Source organism: Neolamprologus multifasciatus, chromosome 7 (genome assembly GCF_963576455.1).
Source record: "Neolamprologus multifasciatus chromosome 7, fNeoMul1.2, whole genome shotgun sequence".
Lineage (NCBI taxonomy): Eukaryota > Metazoa > Chordata > Actinopteri > Cichliformes > Cichlidae > Neolamprologus > Neolamprologus multifasciatus.
The window spans coordinates 66,061,225-66,067,224 of NC_140445.1; the positions used below are offsets into that span (position 1 = coordinate 66,061,225).

Here is a 6,000-nt window from a genome sequence, read left to right on the forward strand (position 1 = left end):
CGCGCTGCGAGTGTGCAATTCCCTGAAAGAGAAGCAGCTTTCAGTCAGGTAAAGGTCAGCAGAGAATCTATTATTGACCCTGTTACTGTCATTTTCAGTATCACAATGATATGATACCACTGAGTCTTTCTCTGCCATCGAAACCACGTAAGCTTGGATTCCTGTAAATGTTAGCTTTAGGTGGTTTCTCTACCTCTGTCGTTTTTCACACAATGACTGATTTGCTTTTTAATTTGCTAATTTAAAAAAGTATTTTGACGTGAGATGCTCTTGTATCAACAGTGAGGTGTACTGTAAAATTCTATTGCCATGGTAACGTGTCGTCTCACCATTTTTAAGCTCTTTTTTCACTTTCTGGTGATAAAAAAATAACAATCGAATAAATAAATAATAACATACATAATTCAAATATTATTTTATACGTTTATTTATACGTTTATTTATTTATTCTTTTTAAATTGAAGGCGTACGCTCTGATCGGTATCTGCGAGTACCATCTCTGTGAGGAAGCAGCAGGTGGAGATGCCCTCGCTAACCTCAGCTGTGGCTTCTGTCACCGACTGAAGACGAACTAATTAGGAACCAAGATGACAGAACATTACTGTTCAAAACATATAAACAGGTGACTCGACACTTTTGACACATGGTTTGCTCAGAAACAGAAACAGAACACTTGTTCTGTTAGGATTAGCGTGCAGCTGCCTGCTCTCCTCACAGCTGAGCAAACCTGAAACTATATGGAAAGAAAAGGGGCGGAGTCAGCGCACTGCTCTGCACGAGTTTAGTTCGTTAGTCCCGCCACAGACAGACTGTGCTTATTGCCATTCGTAACGTCACAAATAAAAGAATATTCATAACCATCCCACATGTGTCATTATGTACAGCTGCTTTTAACACTGCTGATATTTCTTTAGATGCTTTCTCATTAAAAGGTAATAATATAATATGTAAAAAGTATTTAGATTTCATTGATTGAAGTAAAAATATTAGTAATAGTAAATCTATAAATCTATTTTATACTCATTTTGAATTTAATGGGGAAAAAAGCTCATTGCAAATGAAAAATAATTTTTAAAAACTGTATATTTATTTTGAAACACTTCAGATTTTTTTCCTCATTGCTTTTGTGTCTGTGAAGGTTCTCAGTCAACCAGGTCATCGTAGTCTAAGGAGCTTGGAAAGAAAAGCGTCTGGACTTCAAGCAACTTAAAGAAGTCCAGACGCTTTTCTTTCCAAGCTCCTTAGACTTTTGTGTTTGTGAGGAAAACTTAATTCCAGCGCTCACATGAAGATATTCTTCATGTTTGCTGTGCGGCGCTAAAACGAGCTGCATCAGCGTCACAGTCGCACATTCGATACATTGTGTAGGTTTTGGAGTTACGCAGCATGTTGTTACTTTGTAGCATGTAGTTATCCCAGCACTGATAGTATTGTGCTGATATTATTTCATGTATTTATTTTTTATTTGTTTGTTTATGTGAAATTCTGCATCTGTGAGCAGGACTCGGTGTGTTTGTTCAGATTTAGATGTGCTGCTGACTGTTTGTCTTGGACGTACGAGACACTGAACTGGACACTCATTCACAGCCCGTTTTGAGACTGTGAGCTTTATATCATTTTCAAAAGTCAAACAATAAAGATGTTTTTTATTGGGAGAAACATAATCATCAAACTGAGCTCAACAAATGTGACCTAACAATTAGCAAAGAGGAAACGAGAGCATATCTTCACCGATCAGATGAAATTTACATAGTGTTAAACATAGACGCTAACACGAGAACAAACTGCAGCAGTTTGCTGGTTTACAAACATGCAAAACATATTTCAACAGTCCTGATGTGGATCGTGCATCACTTATTTCTAATCTCCACAAAGAAAGAAAGACAAATATCTTCAAATACATTATAGATGCTTAGTGTGGTGGTGAGGCAGCCGTCACACTTCACAACAAGCACTTTAGCGTCGTCGACGTCACTCGCCCTTTGAAACCTGAAGTGTAGCCACGATCTGACTCTGATAAAGCTGCTCTTACAATGATAATTTCATATCTCACACTTTCACTTAGTTTTGAGATCAAGTTTCCTCCCGTCTGCTTATTAAGAAGCTTTACTGGACATTTGAGACGCATCTATATTATAGCAGGTGAACAAGAGTCTGATAAGTAGATTAAATTCACTTTAATGCGTAGTGTTGTGGAAAGGAGTAGAACAAAGAGATCGGAAGTAAAGAAAATCGTACCTATTCTTACATCTACAAAGGAGCTAACAGGATTAATATGTGATCGCTGAGCCAGAAATATCTGAATCTTTTGTTTTATCTGATGCAAAACGAAGAAGAGACTTTTATATGTATCCAGATCTTCAGACGTTTTGAGAAAGAAATGTTTTAAGAGAGCATTGATGACTTAGTAAATGTTGGCATCCTGAGGATTTGTCCAGTAAACACAAAGTTAAGTTCAGACATTTAAACAAATGATTCGTTGCTAATTTCCTGTTGGTATAATATCAACACACAGTTTGTGTTTGGAGAGATCAGCAGCGCTTTCAGTAGATAAAATGATCGGCGGAGATCAGGCCACATTTTTGGGAAGTGGAGGCTTTAATGGTGCCTGTCGGCGCTGCTGTGGATCAAACTGGCTCCAATGCCACAGAAATAGCTCTTGTGTGGCCCTTTCAAAATTTTAGAATAATAACCCCTGTCACTAAAAAGGGAAAAGGCAAGGTCTCTCCTTCCCAGAGATTATGGTGGGAAGAATCGATGACTTCCTCCATCGTTCTCCCCCCGGGGACGTGGGGACAAAGTCTCACTGGTATTAATAGCAGCCCTCTGATAAGCCGGCCAGTGGTCTGCGTCGTGGTGTCACAGCCTCTCGTCTTATTGTTGTGAGAACCTCTTGTTATAGTATCAGAGATAATAAAATATACATTTCCTCCACTTCCTGTTTTTGTTCGGCTTTCTGTGGTTTGCTGTACATCACAGCGTCTTTGCACACTAGTGTCCATCAGTAGGCAGCGTGTCTGATAGCTGCTGCTCTGTTGTGGTCACGATGGTGCTCGCTGCCTTGGGTTGTGTTGCTGCTGGATAGTTGTGTTGTAAGGTTGAGATGCCTCTGCTGTTGAGCAGGCTGCAGGTTCGGCTCAAGGACAGCTTGTAACCCTGACTCGCTGGCACAAAAGAGGCTATAAATGTTGCTTTGCAATCATCTCTTTGTTTCTGAAAGGACGTGAATCATGTAAGGCTTCACTTTGTTCAGTCAGCTGGGAGACAGCTGTTTAACAGCAGTTTTTTACACTAATGGAACAATGAATGTAATTATAAACAGTGTGGTTATGCTGTGAAGTGTTTTGTGCCCATTGAATGGATAACTTTTTTTCCAGCTCTCAGTCTGATAGCCTCAATGCCCCAAATGGGTTCTGTGAAAGGAGAGCATGGGAAAAATAGCTGCCGTTGTGGAAAATGCTGGGAAAAGTTTTAGTTCTCATTGGTAGCAGTGCAGGGCATTGTGGGATGTGAGAGCTGAGACTGTTTCCCCCCCTGTGAGAAGAAGAAAACATGCAAAGATGGACACAGAAATCCCAGCGAGTCGTCCAGACTACGCAGAAGCGCCTCGCTGCTCTGAAAGCTGCTTTCCCTTCAGTCAGAGGTGGGACGGTGAGGCGTGGGCGTTGGTGGGGAGGTGGGCCGGGTACCTGCTACTTGTCTCCCTGCCAGTTGTTTTTAAACCCCCTGACGTCAGCACAAACATTGGTGGCCTGCATACCGACATACCGGGCTGATGTTTGCCAGCCCATTAGCGAAGCCAAAGCGGCGGAGCCCACCCAGGACTGCGACCCTCTCCTGCCCACCTTCTGCCTTCCCGCCCAGCCCTGGCTCTGGATCAGAGGCAGGCCACACGTCGGGGGACAGGGCTAATGATGGCCACAGCCATGCCATCTCTTTCAAGCCCCAACCCAAGAGGACAATTTTGGCTAATGCTATTTCCTGCAGATAAGACGCAAACAAGCTCCTTTTACTTCTTTTTCCTCACTAGAGGTTTGGGAGGTGAGGGGTGGGTGCGCAGTAGCAAAGTAGTCCTCTTTCATCATCAGGTGCTTGGCTTTGGGCAACCTTATAGATGACACCACCGCTGTCACATTACACTAATATGAATACATGAAGTACGTTTTGTGACCAGTTACCCCAATCAAACCATTTTGCTCGCCATCAAGTCCCTAAATGCCTCAATCAAGACTGTAATGGGATTATTTTACTCATCCAAGACTTTCTAAATTGTTTCCAGCTTAAAACAAGATTGTTGGAGATTTTCTTACAGTGTGGAGCTCGCACAAAGCTGCCGCTGTCTTTATTCTTCAGGCAGAAAAGCTCGATGATGCTAAAAGACATTCTTTGGATTTTCACTGCTAAAGATCCCTAGATTTTATGCTCCGGTGCAGGTTATTGTATTTTTCCCGCATAAAGACAATAAGCGATGAAGTTGGCAGTAATATTAGAAACACTTCAAAGGGAGTGTATTTTTTTTCTTTTGACGTAATCAGATTATCGTCGATATTTTTCAGGAACACAAAAATAAATCAGACTGACAATATTTTGCTAAAGCAGCATAGACTGTATTTAAATAATGGACACAGCCAGTAGAGGTGGGAATCACCATACATCCCACGATACGATATTATCACAATACTTAACGCACGATACGATATTATTGCAATTTTTTAAATATTTTGCGATATTCAGATTCTGTACATAAAGGTAAACTTTATCAATATTCATTTTCTCTAATATCAAAGTCTCACACTCAGTCTTTCTCTCATTTCAGTTTGATTGTTGACAAACTGAACGGTTTGTATTACAGTCTAGTCCAACTTAACTGAATCAACCATCTGGTACAATTATAGCTATTCTGAACTATGCAGTTTATGAAAACTATGCAGCCCCTTCAGCAACTGAAGAATTTGAAAGTAAATTAAAACAAAATATAATTTTACATTAAATAAAAAAGTTTTAAACTTAATTCAAATAAAACATGTCTTAAATTAAAATAAGTAAACTGTCATGTTTATTAAACACATTTGGACAGTGAAGGAATGTCAGGATTCTTGCTCAGAAAAAAAAACCTTTTTTTGTAACAAAGTATCCATTTCCCCCCCCACCCCTAACAGCCAGGGTGATAGCACACACTGACTGTTAGTCAACTGTTCAGCGACCCGACGGTCACAGGGTAACCACGCGGTGCTTAGACAGTTTCAAACGAAGCTTGAAACCAGCAACTGAAATCACAAACTCGTCAGATTTTTGTTGAGATAATAAACAGCTGAGAAGTTTGACCATTTTCTTATGAACTTCCAAACAGTTTGGATTATTTTTGGCGAGTCGCCCCCTGCTGATCGGGAGGTAAAATGAAAGTACTTCTGCGCTGGCCACGCCCCTTCCTTTAGATGTTTTATGGGACTCTCTGAACATTGAGCCGGCGATCTTGACTTTCGCTGTGTTCTCGCCGCCTATCTCTGCAGTGTCCTCAGAGGAGATGCGTGACGGCCGGCATGGTCTGAGCAGGGCGTCACGCACCACGTGCCCGCCTGATCCCAATCATTCATAAATCTGCTGGAGAGATTTGTATCCACAGTCTGCCTGCAGTCTCTTATCTCTGTCCCCGCCTCCCTCTGGCTATTAGGCAGGAATGAGATGTGACAGTATCTACACACTCGGGCCTGTGGGGACTCTTATTCAGCCGTTTCTTCCTCTTTTACATCAAACATGCTTTCAAGAGCACATTCTAGCCATGTTCTTCTTAGCTCGCTTCACTTTCTCCTGCAGGATCTGCAGTTATTCGCCATCTCGCCGTTTCCTTTGTCTAGGAAAAAGCAGTGAAATTTCCCCTCAGTCATTAAGCCCTGAGTCGACACTACAGTCAGTGCAGAGGCTGTAAGTTAACAGAATGTAAATAGAGCAGTGTTTTCACATTGCTTCACCACTTATTTTTAGTAGCTGGACAAGAGCAGG

The 6,000-nt window shown here is 41.4% G+C and overlaps 1 protein-coding gene and 1 long non-coding RNA gene across 5 annotated transcripts in view; one reads left to right on the forward strand and one right to left on the reverse strand.

Annotated features, from left to right (window-relative positions):
- Positions 1-6,000, reverse strand: part of ferry3 (FERRY endosomal RAB5 effector complex subunit 3) — a 231,544-nt gene that overhangs the window by 80,920 nt on the left and 144,624 nt on the right. The window lies entirely within an intron of this gene.
- The window catches only part of LOC146515931 (uncharacterized), a 112,448-nt gene that overhangs the window by 79,908 nt on the left and 26,540 nt on the right, over positions 1-6,000 (forward strand). Inside the window, exon 3 of one of the 4 annotated variants that reach the window (XR_014875039.1) lies at positions 465-4,637. The exons of 2 other annotated variants lie outside the window; for them this stretch is intronic. This is a non-coding gene — a long non-coding RNA (uncharacterized LOC146515931). Of the gene's footprint in view, positions 1-464; positions 5,122-6,000 lie in introns of those variants that run through there. One more of the 4 variants, XR_014875036.1, reaches the window with a different exon arrangement.